The 19,215-nt window shown below is 41.6% G+C and overlaps 1 long non-coding RNA gene across 1 annotated transcript; it reads left to right on the plus strand.

Annotated features, from left to right (window-relative positions):
• The first annotated feature begins 3,418 nt into the window (after positions 1-3,418).
• Positions 3,419-13,929, plus strand: LOC143783501 (uncharacterized). The gene is made up of 3 exons (XR_013217214.1): positions 3,419-3,474; positions 12,719-12,827; positions 13,060-13,929. It is a non-coding gene; the product is annotated as an uncharacterized LOC143783501 (long non-coding RNA).
• Positions 13,930-19,215: the final 5,286 nt, after the last annotated feature.

The following is a 19,215-nucleotide window of genomic DNA, read 5'->3' on the forward strand; positions in this document are numbered from 1 at the left end:
GGGAAAATTTCTCTAGAGGTGAGCCAGGACTGTCTTTTCCTCTGCTAGGATTAGGTAGTTCTCCGGCTGGCGCTGGGCATCTAGGGATAAAAAACGTAGGCATGCTACCCGGCCACTTCTAGTTGTGCGGCAGGTTTAGTTCATGGTCAGTATAGTTTCCATCTTCCAAGAGCTAGTTATCATATATGCTGGGCTATGTTCTCTCGCCATTGAGAATCATGACAGGCAGCACCCAGCGTTAGCTCGCGCAATCATCACATAATATATTCAGCTGAAACCAGAAGTTTAAATGCATTATATAAAAAGACAGATATGCAGTTTTTCTCGATATCTGACATGGAATCAGAATAAACCTTTCCTGTTTTAGGTCAATTAGGATTACCATAATTATTAATATTTGCCAAATGCCAGAATGAGAGAATGTTTTAAGGCAATTTTATTACTTAGTGCAAAGTCAAAAGTTTACATACATTTCATTAGTATTTGGTACCATTGCCCTTAAACTGAATGATTGGGTCAAACGTTTGGGATCTCCTTCCACAAGCTTCTCACAATATTTGGTTGGCATAGGGGCCTATTACTCCTGACAAAACTGGTGTAACTGATCCAGGTTTGTATGTCGCCTTGCTTGCACCGGCCTTTTCAGCTTTAGCCATAAATTTTCAATAGGATTGAGATCAGGGCTTTGTGATGGCCACTCCAAAACATTGCCATTGTTATCCTTAAGCCACTTTTTTACCATTTTGACAGTATGCTTCAGGTCATTGTCCATTTGGAAGACCCATTTCCCCCCAAGCTTTAATTTCCTGGCTGATGTCTCAAGATGTTGCTTCATCACTGCCACCTAATCTTCTTTTCTCATGAGGCTATTTTGTGAAGTGCACCAGTCCTCCCTGCAGAAAAACAACCCACAACATGATGCTGCCATCCCCCATGTTTCACAGTTCGGATGGTGTTCTTAGGCTTCCAGGCTTCTCCCTTTTTCCTCCAAATATGATGGTCAATATGCCCATCAAGTTCAATTTTAGTTTCATCAGACCGCAGGACATGTCTCCAAAAATTAAGGTCCATTAATCTGTCTTTTTTATGTTTCTTTTGGAGTAATGGCTTCTTCCTGGCAGAGTGGTCTTTCAGCCCATGCTGACACAGAACTCGTTTCACTGGATATTGACACAATCTTACCAGCTTCCGTCATCATCTTTACAAAGTCTTTTGCTTCTGTCCCTGGGTTGACATGCACATGTCGGACCAAAGCACGTTCATCTCTAGGTCACAGAACCCAGCGGCGGTGAGCCCGCATCAAAGCCGGGACACGTCAGCTGTTTTGTACAGCTGACATGTGCCTGCAATAGCGGTGGGTGGAATCGCGATCCACCCGCAGCTATTAACTAGTTAAATGCCGATGTCAGACGTTGGCAGCAGCATTTAACTAGTGCTTCCGGCCATCGGGCCGGAAATGCACCCATCGCTGACCCCCGTCAAGTGATGCATCTATTGAAGGCCTCTATGGTTGTTGAAGGCTATTGAAGCATGGCAAAAGTAAAAAAAAAGTTTTACATATGAAAAAAATAAAAATTTAAATCACCCCCCTTAGAACGTATCTGCACCAAAATGGTATCATTAAAAAACATCAGCTCGGCACACAAAAAAATAAGCCCTCACCCAACCCCAAATCACAAAAAATGAAAAATGAAGATGCTACGGATATTGGAATTTGTTTGTTTTTTTTAACCAAAGTTTGGAATTTTCTTTTACCACCTAGATAAAAAAAAAACTAGACATGTTTGGTCTCTATGAACTCGTAATGACCTGGAGAATCAAAATTGCAGGTCAGTTTTAGCATTTAGTAAACCTAACAAAAAGTCAACAAAAAACAAGTGTGGGACTGCACTTTTTTTGCAATTTCACCGCACTTGGAATTTTTTTCCTGTTTTCTAGTACACGACATGCTAAAACCAATGATGTCATTCAAAAGTACAACTTGTTCCGCAAAAAAATAAGCCCTCACATGGCCATATTGATGGAAAAATAAAAAAGTTATGGCTCTGGGAAGGAGGGGAGCGAAAAACGAAAACGAAAACGCAAAATTGAAAGAAAGCTGGGGTCATGAAGGGGTTAAAATACATCCACAGGTGTGTCTAACTCAAATGTTGCCAAAAAATAAAACATGAGAGACTTCATCATATGGGCAGTCCAGAATTGTTTAAAGACATAGTAATCTTAGTATATGTACATTTTTAACTTTGCAGTAAGCAATAAAAATGCCTTAAACAGTCTCTTCTCTCATTATTCTGGCATTTGGCAAATAATAATTATGGTAATCATAATTAACCTAAAATTGGAAAGGTTTATTCTGATTTCATGTCAGATATTGAGAAAAACATGCATGTGTCTTTTTATATAGTGTATGTAAACTTCAGGTTTCAACTGTATACGGCGGTTTGCAGGAACGCATTGCCGTATATATACGGAGCATGTTGTAAATTGGTTAAAACTTTTTATTGCAGTATTTTCCTGACACTGAACAGGTGATGTCGCTATAGCTGTTTTGGTATTGAAGTTAGTGGCTTGTGGTATTTGTGGACTGGTCAAAAGAAAGGTTGTCTGTGTTCAACCTGTCTTCAGTTTTATTAAGCTGAATTCTTTATTAATGCACGGTTTTCCTACCGGCAACACTTAGATGGTACCACCGTAGCTACACTTGGTCTGTGACTACTGGATGGTGGGGGTTTCAGACAAGAGTCTGGCGACATACTATAGCAAAGAGTTCAGAAGTTTTCCCAATGTAGATGACACAGAAGCATGTTTGGGTATTTTATTTCATAGTCTTTGGGTGTTACCCTTTGTCTTTTTCCATAATTGAGTTATTCTTAAGCTGTCAGAGGTAAGTTGGGATCTCTACCCAGATTACAGTTTACAATCACCTAACTGCTTTGGCAATCTTGACTTTTAGATTTACTGACTTAAGGGTACGTTCACACAAGACTTTTTTGCTGCGTATTTTTGCTGCGTTTTTTTATGCTAATTTTCAGCTGCTTTTTACAGTACCAGCAAAGCCTATGAGATTTCAGAAATCTCATGCACACACATTGGGTTTTTGTTTGATCAGTATTTTCTGCTTTGCTGCGTTTTTTGGACATAGGGCATGTCACTTCTTTCAGCGTTTTTGCTGCGTTTTTGCAGCGTTTTTTCACCCATTGACTTGAATGGGTGATGGAAAAAACGCTGCAAAAACGCATGTAGCATTATTTGCTGCGTTTTTTGTGCAGAAAAATCATGGCCAGCAGGAAGTGATCTCACAGCCAAGAGCTTAGGGGTGTGGTTAGTGAGGTGTGAAGAGCCATTGTGAGGTGTGAAGAGCCATTGTGAGGTGTCCTGATTGTGATCTATTGTGAGGGAGTTTCTGGTAGTGAGGTGTTAGCCATGTCTTGGTATAGGAGGATGAGCATTAATGTTTCCCAACTAATCATGGAGGTAATATTTTTTTTAATTTGTGATATATCTATCTATCCGATTGTTTGCAATGGTACACTTTGCGATGCTCATGTGCTGTTATGTACATCTTCATGTGTTCTGCATGTGTATGTTTGTATCTTCCTTGTCATGAATGTTGGCTTCATTTCATCTTGCATTTGGTAATTACTTTTTCATTTATTTTTCCAAGGTGGAAGCAATGCCTGTAATTTGGGATGTAGCTTGCCCAAACTACAGTGATCGTCAAAAAAAGGCCGATGCATGGCATGTAATTCGCCGTAAATTGTTCCCCCGCTGGGATGAAGGCGATGCTAAGCTCCACTGGGGTCACTCAACTTTATTATCATGCACAAATAGACAAAAAACCACACCAAAACCGCACAAAAAACGCATCTGTAAGCAGCTGAAAATTGGCATAAAATACGCAGCAAAAAAGTCCTGTGTGAACGTACCCAAAAAAACGCACCAAATACGCACCAAAAAAATGCACCTAAATTAGCATAAAAATACGCAGCAAAAAAGTCTTGTGTGAACTTACCCTAATACTTAACTGAAGCCAGGGCAAGGCCAGGAAAACCTTGTTCACGACAAATTGGGAAAAGGATCTTAATATTTCAATCACGTCAGAAGAATGGCAACTGGTTTTAACATTAACATATTCATCTAATAATTGTGCGTCACTACACAAATCTTTTTTTAAATTAGTATCAAGATGGTATTTTACTCCTGCTAAAATGGCTAGAATATTCCCAGGTAAATCTTCAGATTGTTGGAGAGGCTGTGGTTTAACCCCTTAGTGACAGAGCCAATTTGGTACTTAATGACCGAGCCAATTTTTACAATGCTGACCACTGTCACTTTAAGAGGTTATAACTCTGGAATGCTTTATCGGATCCCGCTGATTCTGAGATTGTTTTTTCGTGACATGTTGTACTTCAAGTTAGTGGTAACATTTCTTCGATATTACTTGCAATTATTTATGAAAAAAATGGAAATATGGTGAAAATTTTTAAAATTTTGCAATTTTCAAACTTTGTATTTTTATGCCCTTAAATCAGAGAGATATGTCACAAAAAATAGTTAATAAATAACATTTCTCACATGTCTACTTTACATCAGCACAATTTTGGAAACAATTTTTTTTTTTGTTAGGGAGTTATAAGGGTTAAAAGTTGACCAGCAATTTCTTATTTTTACAACACCATGTTTTTTTAGGGACCACATCACCTTTGAAGTGATTTTGAGGGGTCTATATGATAGAAAATAACCAAGTGTGACACCATTCTAAAAACTGCACCCCTCAAGCTGCTCAAAACCACATTCAAGAAGTTTATTAACCCTTTACGTACTTCACTGGAACTAAAACAATGTGGAAGAAAAAAATGAACATTTAACTTTTTTTTGCAAACATTTTACTTCAGAACCATTTTTTTTAATTTTCACAAGTGTAAAAACAGAAATTTAACCACAAATTTTGTTGTGCAATTTTTTCCTGAGTACGCCGATACCCCATATGTGGAGGTAAACCACTGTTTGGGCGCACCGCAGAGCTTGGAAGTGAAGGAGCACCGTTTGACTGTTTCAATGCAGAATTGGCTGGAATTGAGATCGGATGCCATGTCGCGTTTGGAGAGTCCCTGATGTGCCTAAACAGTAGAGACCCCCACATATGACACCATTTTGGAAACTAGACCCCTTAAGGAACTTATCTAGATGTGTGGTGAGCACTTTGAACCCCCAAGTGCTTCACAGAAGTTTATAACGTAGAGCCGTGAAAATAATACAAAAATGATCTTTTTGCCTCCAAATTTTTATTTTACCAAGGGTAACAGGAGAAAATGGACCACAGAAGTTGTTGTACAATTTGTCTTGAGTACGCCGACACCCCATATGTGGGGGTAAACCACTGTTTGGGCGCATGGCTGAGCTCGGAAGCAAAGGAGCGCCATTTGACTTTTCAATGCAAAATTGACTGGAATTGAGATCGGACGCCATGTCGCGTTTGCAGACCCCTAATGTACCTAAACAGTAGAAACCCCCCAAAAGTGACCCCATTTTGGAAAATAGACCCCCCCAAAGAACTTATCTAGATATGTGGTGAGAACTTTGAATGCCCAAGTGCTTCACAGAAGTTTATAATGCAGAGTAGTGAAAATAAAAAATATTTTTTTCCCACAAAAAAGATTTTTTTAGCCTCCAAATTTTTATTTTCACAAAGGTAACAAGAGAAATTGGACCCCAAAAGTTGTTGTCCAATTTGTCCTGAGTATGCTGGTACCCCATATGTGGGGGTAAACCACTGTTTTGGCACACGGCAGAGCTCGGAAGAGAAGGAGCGCCATTTTGGAATGCAGACTTTGATAGAATGGTCTGTGGGTGTTATGTTGCGTTTGCAGAGCCCCTGATGTACCCAAACAGTAGAAACCCCCACAAGTGACCAAATTTTGGAAACTAGACCCCCTAAGGAACTTATCTAGATATGTGGTGAGAACTTTGAAAGCTCAAGTGCTTCACAAAAGTTTATAATGCAGAGTAGTGAAAATAAAAAAATAATTTTTTTTCCAACAAAAAAGATTTTTAGCCCCCAAGTTTTTATTTTCACAAGGGTAACAGGAGAAATTGGACCCCAAAAGTTGTTGTCCAATTTATCCCGAGTACGCTGATGCCCCATATGTGGGGGTAAACCACTGTTTGGGCGCACGGCAGAGCTCAGAAGGGAGGGAGTACCATTTGACTTTTTTAGCGCAAAATTGGCTGTCGTGTTTGGAGACTCCCTGATGTACCTAAACAGTGGAAACCCCCAAATTATAACTCCAACCCTAACTCCAACACACCCCTAACCCTAATCTCAACCCGATCCATAATCCTAATCACAACCCTAACGATAATCACAACCCTAACCCCAAAACAGCCCTAATCTCAACCCTAACCATAACCCTAATCAAAACCCTAAATCCAACACACCCTTAACCCTAATCCCAACCCTAACCCTAATCCCAACCCTAATCCCAAACGTAACACTAATCCCAACCATAATCCAAACCCTAACCCTAATCCCAACTCTAACCCTAACTTTAGCCCCAACCCTAACCATAACTTTAGCCCCCGTCGTCACAAAAAAAGTTCAATGTAACCTTTTTTTTGTACGTCGCGTCTGCCATTTCCGCGCATGCGTGGCCGTAACTCTGCCCCCTCCTCCCCAGGACATAGACTGGGCAGCGGATGCGTTGAAAAACTGCATCCGCTGCCCACGTTGTGCACAATTTTCACAACGTGCGTCGGTACGTCGTGCCGACGCATTGCGACCGCCCCGTACCGACGCAAGTGTGAAAGAAGCCTAAGGCTACTTTCACACTAGCGTCGTACTCGGCCCATCGCAGTGTGTCGGGCCGACGTACCGACGCTAGCGTTGTAAGCGCCGCACAACGGGTGCAGCGGATGCTGTTTTTTCAACGCATCCGCTGCCCCATTGTGAGGTGCGGGGAGGCGGGGGCGGAGTTCCGGCCACGCATGCGCGGTCGGAAATAGCGGACACGTCGCACAAAAAAGTTACATGTAGTTTTTTTTGTGTCGACGGTCCGCCAAAGCACGACGCATCCGTCGCACGACGGATGCGACATGTGGCAATCCGTCGCTAATGCAAGCCAATGGAGAAAAAACGCATCCTGCAAGCACTTTTGCAGGATGCGTTTTTTCTCCAACGACGCATTGCGACGGAAGCCAAAAAACGCTAGTGTGAAAGTAGCCTAACCCTAACCCTAGCCCTAACCCTAAATTTAGCCCCAACCCTAACCCTAACTCTAACCCTAACCCTAACTCTAACCCTAACTCTAACCCTAACCCTAACCCTAACTCTAACCCTAGCCCCAACTCGTCTTCTCCTGCCGGCAGATGGCAGCAGATGGCGGGCGCACTGCGCATGCGCCCGCCATGATGAAAAAGCCGGCTGGCAGGAGAAGACAGAAGAGGACCCAGGGACACCGGGTGAGTATGTTAGGGTCCCCGAATCCCCCTATTTCTCTGTCCTCTGATGTGCGATCACATCAGAGGACAGAGAAATAACTGATCGCTTTTTTTTTTTTTTTTTTTGCGGTCGCCGGTAAACTGTTAATTACCGGCGATCGCAAAGCAGGGGTCGGTGCAAACCGACCCCGATCATGTTCTTTGGGGTCTCGGCTACCCCCGGCAGCCGAGACCCCAAAGATCTTCCGGGTGCCGGGCGTACTGCGCGTGCGCCCGCCATTTTTTCCCGGAAAAAAGATGGCGGCGCCCATCGGGAGCCATGAGGAGCACCGGGGGAGGTAGGCAAGTATCGGGGGGCTATTGGGGGCCATCGGGGACCACATTTCTCTGTCCTCCGATGTGCGATCACATCGGAGGACAGAGAAATTAAACGGCAAATCGCGTTTTTGTTTTTTTTGTTGCGACCGCCGGTAAACGGTTAATTACCGGCGATCGCAACTCGGGGGTCGGTAAAAACCCCCCGAATCATGTTCTCTGGGGTCTCGGCTACCCTCGGCAACCGAGACCCCAGAGAAAATCCGACTCTGGGGGGCGCTATTCACTTTTTCCACAGCGCCGTTAATTAACGGCGCTGTGGTTTAAGTACCCTTAGCGGCCGCCGTTAAAAGGCGTATCGGCGGTCGTTAAGGGGTTAAATGGTGACTTGATTCATATATTTTGGGGATGAAACCTTGCGAAAAGAACTTTCTATTTTGATTAATAAAGTTACTAAACAAAGTATTGCTTTAACAACTCAAATGCTTCTGCTTTCCTTAGAACTTGATAATATCAATCTGATACATAAACCGATACTTATACAGTACATATCTTTTTGGATACCAAAAATGCAATAGCCGCCCTGTGGAAAGAAAATTCGGTACCAGTTGTTAGTGATATCATCGATAAGATCACTTTGCTTCATTCATAAGAAAGGGGCCACGCAATAGCAAATTATTGTTATGCATCCTACAAGAGATGGGAATCTCAGTCTAATTTTATTTCTTGACTAGCTGAAGAGCCCGGCGTTGCCTGGGCATAGTAAATATCTGTGGTTAGTTATAGCACCTCACTTCTCTTATTTTCCCATCACGCCTCTCATTTTCCCCATCACATCTTTCATTTTCCCCCTCACATCTCTCATTTTGTCCCTCACACCTCTCATTTTCCCCCTCACTCCTCTCATTCCCCCCTAACACTTGTCATTTCGACCTCACATCTGTCATTTTCTGATCACTCCACTATTTTCCCTCACTCCTCTCATTTTGCACTCACACCTTTTCATTTTCACCTCACACCTCTCATTTTCACCGCAGTATATAGATGTTTGTCATCTCCCTTATATATAGTATACACCTGTATGTCATCTCCTGTATATAGTATATACCTGTATGTCATCTCCCCTGTATATAGTATATACCTGCTGTGTGTCATCTCCCCTGTATATAGTATATACCTGTATGTCATCTCCTCCTATATATAGTATATACCTGTATGTAATCTCCTCCTGTATATAGTATATACCTGTAGGTAATCTGCTCCTGTATATAGTATATACCTGTGTGTCATCTCCTCCTGTATATAGTATATACCTGTGTGTCATCTCCTCCTGTATATAGTATATACCTGTATGTCATCTCCTCCTATACATAGCATATACCTGTATGTCATCTCCTCCTGTATATACTATATACCTGTAGGTAATCTGCTCCTGTATATAGTATATACCTGTGTGTCATCTCCTCCTGTATATAGTATATACCTGTATGTCATCTCCTCCTGTATGTAGTATGTACCTGTATGTCATCTCCTCCTCTATATAGTATATACCTGTGTGTCATCTCTCCTGTATATAGTATATATCTGTGTGTCATCTCCTGTATATAGTATATACCTGTGTGTCATCTCCCCTGTAAATAGTATATACCTGTGTGTCATCTCCTCCTGTATATAGTATATATCTGTATGTCATCTCCTCCTGTATTAGACCTCGTTCACACGTTATTTGGTCAGTATTTTTACCTCAGTATTTGTAAGCTAAATTGGCAGCCTGATAAATCAGCAGTATATATTAGCTCACACATACACATAATAGACTGGTCATGTGACTGACAGCTGCCGGATTCCTATATGGTACATTTGTTGCTCTTGTAGTTTGTCTGCTTATTAATCAGATTTTTATTTTTGAAGGATAATATCAGACTTGTGTGTGTTTTAGGGCGAGTTTCGTGTGTCAAGTTGTGTGTGTTGAGTTGCATGTGGTGACATGCATGTAGCGACTTTTGTGAGATGAGTTTTGTGTGGCGACATGCGTGTAGCAACTTTTTGTGTCGAGTTGCATGTGACAGGTTAGTGTAGCAAGTTGTGTGCAGCAAGTTTTGCGCATGGCGAGTTTTGCGCGTGGCAAGTTTTATGTGTGGTGCCTTTTGAGTATGTGCAAGTTTTGTGTGAGGCAACTTTTGCATGTGTTGCAACTTTTGTGCATGTGGCAATTTTTCTGCGTGTGCAAGTTTTACGTGTGGCGAGTTTTCCATGAGGTGAGTTTTGCACGTGTGGCGAGTTTTGCATGTGGAGAGTTTTGCGCGTGGCGAGTTTTGAGCGGCGACTTTTGTGTTTCGACTTTTATGTGGCGAGGTTGGTGTATGTGTGGTGAAATGTGCGCTGAGGGTGGTATATGTGTTCGAGCACGTGGTAGTGTGTGGCGCATTTTGTGTGTTCATATCCCCGTGTTGGTGTGGTGATTATCCCATGTTGGGGCCCCACCTTAGCAACTGTACAGTATATACTCTTTGGTGCCATCGCTCATTCTTTAAGTCCCCCTTGTTCACATCTGGCAGCTGTTAATTTGCCTCCAACACTTTTTCCTTTCATTTTTTCCCCATTATGTAGATAGGGGCAAAATTGTTTGGTGAATTGGAAAGTGCGGGGTTAAAATTTCACCTCACAACATAGCTTTGACGCTCTCGGGGTCCAGACGTGTGACTGTGCAAAATTTTGTGGCTGTAGCTGCGACGGTTCAGATGCCAATCCCGGACATACACACACACATTCAGCTTTATATATTAGATAGTTATTTTCATTGTTTCTCTCCAAATCTGTTTTGATTTGGACTCTGATTAACCATTCCAGTGTTAAACCTCTATTTGCTGTTAAATAGCTATAAATATTATTGTTAAGATTGTGTTATCTTTTGCTATTATACCCTTTCCCCTCTCCCTTCCTGTTTTGTTCCCCAATAAAGAATATCAAAGCCAACTACCCTATCCATATTCCTTATGTTACCTAATTCCCTTTCCTAGTCCAGTTTTGTATGTAAACATTTTTAATAAAGTTTGCTTGAAAAAGGATTATAATATTTCATTTGTGTCACTTGGTTTAAACTTTAGCAATAATCAGCTCTGGGGCTGTTGTATGTTGTTATTGCTGCTAATCTAGTATTACAAATAACATGGTTATCATTGTAAATATAGATTGGAAAATTTGGAGTGGTATCGAGCCATTTAAGGAGTCTGCCTCTTCTGTGGTGGTTGAAGAGGCAGGTGCAAGTGGGTGGCAAAGTTATGGTGGATTAATTTTAATTTAATAGAAGCTGCTACACATTGGTGGTGGATAGGCCAAGCCTTGGTGACCAAGCTGTTACACATTGGTGGTGGATAGGCCAAGCCTTGGTGTCCAGCCTGAAGGATATGAGAACGGTAACATCATCCAGGGGTGTCTTACCAAAGAATGAGGACTTCTGATAAAGTCACTGAAGCAATTTAAGGGGACTGGCTTTGCTACTAGTGATGAGCGAGTATACTCGTTGATTGGGTTTTCCCGAGCACGCTCAGGTGGTCTCCGAGTATTTGTGACTACTCGGAGATTTAGGGCTTGTTCACACCATCCTTTTTTTTCTGCGGATTTTTCAGGTCCTGATTTGGAAATCCCGCAGTGCAAAACCGCGGTGGATTTCCCTGCGGTTTTTTGTGCGGTTTCTCCTGCGGATTCCACTGCGGTTTTCCAACTGCACTTTCCTATTGGTGCAGGTGGAAAACAGTTGCGGAATCCGCAGAAAGAAGTGACATGCTACTTCTTTTTTTCCGCAGAAAATCAGCGCGGATTTTCCAGCGGAAAAAAGGAAAGTGGGAACAGCGGATTTGGTTTTCCATAGGGTAACATTGTACTGTACCCTGCATGGAAAACGTCTGCGGATCCGCAGCTGCGGATCCGCAGCAAAAACCGCAGCGTGTGAACATAGCCTTAGTTTTCCTTGCCGCAGCTGCATGATTTGCGGTTACTAGACAGTTTGATTACATGTGGGGATTCCTTAGCAACCAGCAACCCCCACATGTACTCAGGCTGGCTAGCAGCTGTAAATCATGCAGCTGCGTCAACAAAAACTAAATCTCCGCGCACTCACAAATACTCGGGAGACCACCCGAACGTGCTTGGGAAAACCCGATCAACGAGTACACTTGTTCATCACTACTGTCTATGATTGCTGTATGGCAGGCAACTCGGGGATTGCATGGGGTCCGTGAATCTCAGAATAAACTTATCTAGCATTTTAACTGACTCTTTCTACACATGTGATTTTTAATAAAAGCTGTAGTCTTTTAAACTCCAAAATAACGTGTTGTGCATTTTATTTTATTGTGCCATGTAGTTTGGGTCATGGGCTAATAAATGAGGGTCCATTACAAACTCAGTGTTAAAAAGAAAAACAGTGGGCATGGGATTTCTGTAAATCCCATCCACTGTGCTTGCAAAATGCAGCATTTTGGAAACAGCAGAAATACACTTATGACAATCTACGATATATAGGAGGCTGAAATAGTCAGTTCTCATTTACAACTCTGTGGTCCCAATGGTTGAGATTCTGAGGCATCCTAGTTCTAGGAGCCCAAACTCAACTTACTGCTACCCTCACTCTGCTTACTCCATGAGGATGGTCTCTTGCTTCCTAAAATAACATTACCTTCCGCCATTTATGTTTTTTGACAGTAATTCACTTTAGCATCTTATGTCTTGTAACGTGTTATTGGTTGTATTACATTCAACTATCTGAGCACTCATTACTTTCAGACGCTACCTATGCAACACTGACCTACATTACAAATTATAACTTTGAGCCTTTCTCTTGCTGAGGTCTAACAAAGTTCAATTAAAAAATAATATCCGTCCCATCGCTTCTGCGTGCCATAGAGTTCCAGTAACATTTACAGCAATGATTCCACTTTATCCTACTGCATCTGGATTTATTTAGATTGTTTCATTTGTGAGGTGAACTGAAGAAATAATTCCAAGCCATAACACTGATGAATAACTCGTGGCCTCGGCTTCCATCAATCAGCCCTGTGGTAGATCCCTCTCAGGTGATGGTTCTTTTGAAGTCTGCTCTGGCTACAACAATCTGTTCAATGCATTAAGTCCTTCCTGTTGATGAGAAATGTGTGTTCCCGCTTATTTGTTCTGCCTCCATTTTCCTATCTTCAGCTGTAGTATCTGGTTGTGTGGTCTCTGCCTTACTCTCCATCCTCTCTCAGGAACGCAGAGCATTCACATGCAAACATGTTAATATTTCTTCTTCTCTTCCACCTCCTGCAGGCATTGCTTTGTGTGGCCGAGCACAAGAGAGAACAAAAACAACTGCAGGGCTCAAGGGTTTCCCAGAAATGGAGAGGCCCATAGTGAAAGATGAAGAATGCCGGTGGCAAGGAAAAGCCTGCTTACCAGTACACAGTGCATCTTATCCAAGTTGTGTTCTCTGCTCATCTTAAAAACATCTTAAGATATTTCTGATTCATAAACGTGATTTATGAAAATAGTTCAAAAACTATAAATCTACATGTAATTCACCAGACGTTTTCCAGCTCATACATGAGGCACGCATGTACTTTTTTTTCTTAATATCATAAAGGAGGGTGGGGGTAAGGGAAGGAATTAGTTAAGAAAATGTTTCTTCTAAAAATTCTACTCTAGGAGGAAAAAAGAAAAATCAGGAAAGCAAAGCCTTTAACTTCGAGCACAAATCTCAGACTATATAAATGAGCCATCGTGTGTGCATTTCTATATCTAGAATGATCCTACATTCATGGAGAAAAGCTTTTAAAGGAGTTGTCCAGAATAATTATATTGATAATCATTTTAGAATAAAATGATCAGTATCAGCCTGGAAGGACTGACACCACAATACTGTTTTCCCAGCTGAGAACAGATGAACAGTGGAATGAAGTACATGGGACCGGCCACTATACAGTGAATAAGGCTGAAAACAGCTGATCGGTAGAGGTACCGAACCTCTAATGATCTGACATTGATGAACCATCCTAAGAATACATCACCAATACAGTAAGCCTGGACAACTCCTTTAAGACCATGTTAAAAGGGAACCAGACCGCTAATACATGCTGCCTGATGGACAGGTAGCATGCATAACACATTGGCTGCACAGTCCCTTTAAAAATGACTGTTGAAACCTAGCACAGGTGCTCAGTTCATGATGGTGGGGGGGAGATCGAGGGTGGGGGGGGGGGGGGGGGGGAGAACAGGTGGGAAGGTGCATTTAAAAAGTTTGGCAGCCACAAAAGTGCACCAGGCGCATGTACTTTTTCAGCACAGAATGACTGTTCAGAGTCCTTTAAAGAAATGCAAAAAACAGCAGAATAGATTTCACATTTATGAATAATCCCTTTAATAATTTCATTCTCCCCCCCCATACTATGCTTATGGGGTCGTGAATGATAAGTTTTACTTTATTAGTTTATTTTGCTAAATATGTATAACCATTATCATTTTAGCTTTATCATCATTTGAAACTTATGAAATCCCAGTGTAGAGCTTCAACCATTTTTAACCACAACATTTACTGCATCTTCTATTGATTTCATTGCTTCTAATTTTATTGAAAATGGACAGTAAAGTTATTTTTAGTGTCTTATTTATAAATATATTAACCCGTTTTCACCTTCATAAGGCCAGTTATTAGAATTCTAACCAGTGTCAATTTATGAGGTCATAACTCTGGAACACTTCAACGGATCCCAGTGATTGAGAATGTTTTCTCGTGATGTTATACTTTATGATAGTGATAAAATATCGCAATTTTCAAATTAAATTTTTATGCCCTTAAAACAGAGTCATATCACCCAAAACAGTTAATAAATAACATTACCACATGTCTACTTTATAATCAGCACAATTTTTTTAACATTTTTTTTGTTAGGAAGTTAAGGGTTAAAAGTTGACCAGCAATTTCTCATTTCTACAACAAAATTTGCAAAACCATTTTTTTTTTTTTTTTTTTTAGGGACCATATCACACTAAGTGACTGAGGGGCCCATATGATAGAAAGTACCCCAAAGTGACACCATTCTAAATACTGCACACCTCAAGGTACTCACAACCACATTCAAGAAGTTTATTAACCCTTCAGATGCTTCACAAATTTTCCTTTAGACCTAATTTTTTTGTACTTTCGCAAGGGTAACAGGAGAAAATGGACCATTAGTTTTTTTGTGCAGTTTCTCCTGAGCATGCAGATACCCCATATGTGGGGGAAATCTACTGTTTGGGTGCACAGGAGGGAAGGAGCATCATTTGACTTTTTGAATGTAAAATATGCAGGAATAATTAGCAGTTGCCATGTCAAGTTTGCAGAGCCCCCGATGTGCCTAAACAGTGGAAACCCCCCACAAGTGACACCATTTTGGAAACTAGACCCCTTAGGGAACTTATCTAGATGTGTGGTGAGCCCCTTGAACCCACAGGTGCTTCACAGAAGTTTATAAAGGTAGAGCCGTGGAAATAAAATAAATAAAAAAACAAACAAACATTTTTCCCCAAATAAATCATTCTAGCTCCAAATTTGGCATTTACATAAGGGTAAAATGAGAAATTGCACCATAGAATTTGTTGTGCAATTTCTCCAGAGTACGCAGATACCCAATGTGTCGAGGAAAACAACTGTTTGGCTGCACGGCAGGGCTTGGAAGGGAAGGAGCACCATTTGACTTTTGGAATGCAAAATTTGATTGAATGATTAGCGGACGCCATATCACGTTTGAAGAGCCCCTGATGTGCCTGAACAGTGGAAAACCCCCCACAAGTGCCATCATTTTGTAAATTAGACCCCTTTGGGACTTTATCTAGATGTGTATTGAGCACCTTGAACCCCCAGGTGCTTCAGAGAAGTTTATAACGTTAAGCCGCGAAAATGAAAAAAAAAAAAAAATACATTTTTCCCACAAAAATCTTTCTAGCTACAAATTTTGTGTTTTCACATGGGCAAAAGGAGAAAATGGACCCCAAAGCTTGTTGTGCAATTTCTTGAGTTCACACATGCATTCTGCTGCAAAGCTCAGAATGGAAGTAGCGCCATATTACAGTGTAGATTTTGAAGCACTTGAGGGTGCCATGTTACATTGACAGAGCCACTGAGGTGCCAGAGCAGCAGAGCCACCCAGGGACAGAGATATTTGCCTCCTGGAATGCAGATTTTCCTAGACTTGTTTGTGGATTTCATATAAAGAGCACCCAAGTGCTTGAAAAGCAGAATCCCCTGTCAAGTGACCCCATTTTGGAAATGAACCTTTTGGGGATTTCTGTTTTCCAGAAAACAGGCAGCAGTGGATGTTGCTGAGTGAAAATTGCAAACTGCTATTTTAGTAACCAGTACATTATGCTCAGCCCGTGCTTTTGCAGACACGCACCTGTAAATTAGGTGGGCTCTCATCACTACAGAAATGCCAAACATGTGGGTGCTAAATGTTGTTTAGGCACACTGGGGCTCAGAAGGGAGTGGGTCACTTGGATTTGTGAGCGCAGATTTTGCGGAATTTCTTTTGGTGGGTGAGGAGCCATTTTACTTTTCCAGAGCCTTTGTACTACCAATAACATGGAAGCCCCCTATATTTCCATTAACAGATGACAGATCTGAGTGGGGACTTGCTTTTTTTGCAGATTGAGTTGAAGCTGTGGAGTCCGTCTGGCCTCTGTTCAGCGGTGTCCTTTTCAGAACTGCACAAAACTGGCATTTTAAGCAATCCTAAAAAGACACCACCGGATCACAGGTCCTATGGCGTCCACAGTGCCTCCATCTGCCTCATTGTAGTGAATTTTCCACTGGGGGTTCTTGTCTGAATCACGTACTTCAGATATTACATGGAAACCCTGGTGTAAGCACTCAGCGCAGGATAAAATGTGCACCAAGCCTTACTGCGATCTTTGGGAGGCAGAATGAAAAAAAAAAAAAGCCAGCATGTAAAGAATGTTTTATCTTTTCTCCGTTTCTCGTGCCGTATAAGCGATTAGGTGACTTTATTCTTCAGGTTGGTGCGATTACAGATTTGTTTGGTTGCTGTCACACACTAAAAAACGCTTTTTATTGTGAAAACTAGTTTTTGCATCACATTTTGAGAGCTATAATTTTTTCATATTTCGGCCGACAGTCATGTGAGGGCTTTTTTTTGCAGGACAAATGGACGTTCTTATTGGTACCATTTATGGGTCCGTGACTTTTTTCGCTTTCTATTCTGATTTTTGGGATACAGAATGAACAAAAACCTGCAATTCAGGTTCCGTGTCTGGTAAAATGGATAAGGCAGTTTTATTCTTCGGTCAGTATGATTACAGCGATACCTCATTTATATATTTTAATATTTTGGCGCTTTTACACAAAAACTTTTTATAGAAAAATAATTTTGCACTGCTGTATTCTGAGAGCTATAACTTTTATTTTTCTGCTGATGGAGCTGTATGGTGGCTTGATTTGTGGGTCAAGATGACGTTTTCAGCGGTACCATTTTTGTTTATATCCGTCTTTTTTATAGCGTTTTATTGCACTTTTGGTTCGGTGGTATGAGGAGCATTGTTTTTTGCCTCGTTTTTTATTTTTTTACGGTTTTCACTGAAGAGGTTAACTAGTGGGGACAGTTTTATAGAGCGGGTCTTTATGGATGCGGCAATACCAAATGTGTACTTTGCTTTTTTTAATCTACATAAATTGATATTTTATTTATTTTTTTGTTTATTTGGGGATTTTTAAAAAAAAATATTTTTATACAATTTTTTGTGTCTGTTTAAATTTGTTGTTTTATTTTGAAGCGAAAGGGGAGTAATTTGAACTTTTATTTTTAAAAACGTGTTTTTCTTACTTTTTCCATGCTTCAATAGTCTCCATGAGAGGCTAGAAGCTGCAGTTGCCTGATAGGCTCTGCTACATACAGGTGATCAGATCGCCTGTATGTAGCAGAAATGCTCACTTGCTATGAGTGCCAATCACCGGGCGCGGCTCATAGCAATCTGGCAGTAACAACCATAGAGGTCTACTGGAGACCTCTGGTTGTCATGCTGACCCATCGGTGAGCCGCAATCACCTGACGGGGTCACCGATGGGATTTCTGGCATGCTTCCCGGAAGTGAGAGTTAAATGTCATTGTCAGAGATTGACAGCGACATTTAACAGGTTAACAGCCACAGGTGGATTACGATTCCATCCGCGGCTGAAAGAGGCACATGTCAGCTGTTCAAAACAGCTAACATGCCACGAAAGATATAGGCTCAGTGCCGGAGCCCACATCAAAGGGAGGGATTCCGACGTGGGTGTACTATTATGCCCAACGTCGGAAAGGGGTTAAAATAAGCTCTGGAGGCAGATTCTCAGGGAGTTTTGTGTCAAGTCGATACACATTTTAATATGTAAATGAGCTGTTAAAATCTATTTCTTAAGAATAAGACATCAGATCACAGATATCATGGTATCATTCAGATTTTTCACCTACATGCCCATATAAACGGCTTAGGAAGGTGGAGCCTACTGACAGATTCCCTTTAATATGCTTCAGTTAAAGGGAGTCTGTCACCCCAAAAATCATATATGAGCTAAGGCCACCGGCATCAGGGGCTTATCTACAGCATTCTGTAATGCTGTAGATAAGCCCCCGATGTAACCTGAAAGGTAAGAAAACAGGTTATATTATACTCACCCAGGGGCGGTCCCGCTGCAGTCCTGTCTGATGGGCGTCGCGATCCGGGTCCAGCACTTCCTATCTTCATGCGATGACGTCCTCTTGTCTTCCTGCCGTGGCTCCGGCTTACTTTGTCTGCCCTGTTGAGGGCAAAGTTCTGCAGTGCGCAGGGAAAGGTCAGAGGCCTGGCGCCCGCGCACTGCAGTATTTTGCTCTGGGCAGACAAAGTATGCCTGCGCCGGAGCCGCAGCAGGAAGACAAGAAGAGGACATGATCATAAGAAGATGGGAGGTGCTGGACCCGGACCGCAGCGGGACCGCCCCTGGGTGAGTATAATATATCCTGTTTTTCTTCCCTTTCAGGTTACATCGAGAACTTATCTACAGCATTACAGAATGCTGTAGATAAGCCCCTGATGCCGGTGGCCTTAGCTCATATACGATTTTTTGGGTGACAGATTCCCTTTAAGGAGTTCCTTTTTGATTTTTGGACACCTTGAGATGTTTCGTCATGGAGTTAGAAAAAACAAACAAAAAAAAAACAAGTAGATGGTTTGACATAAAACATTTATTTAAGCAAACAAAAAGTAAACTGCATAGGAACAATTTAAGGTCCACACAGACATTTACTTATTTAAAGGCTCCCAAGTAGCTGACGTTTCATCCCTTTGCTACCTCTCAGAGCCTTCTCTATGGACCGTGGAGGACAGTACATTCAGTAATTTCCATTGGATCATCATTTAACCTTTGCCCTTTGGAACAGAGGCACACATTCAGTCATGCTCTTCCTACATACA

The sequence above is a fragment of the Ranitomeya variabilis genome, chromosome 6 (assembly GCF_051348905.1).
Source record: "Ranitomeya variabilis isolate aRanVar5 chromosome 6, aRanVar5.hap1, whole genome shotgun sequence".
NCBI lineage: Eukaryota > Metazoa > Chordata > Amphibia > Anura > Dendrobatidae > Ranitomeya > Ranitomeya variabilis.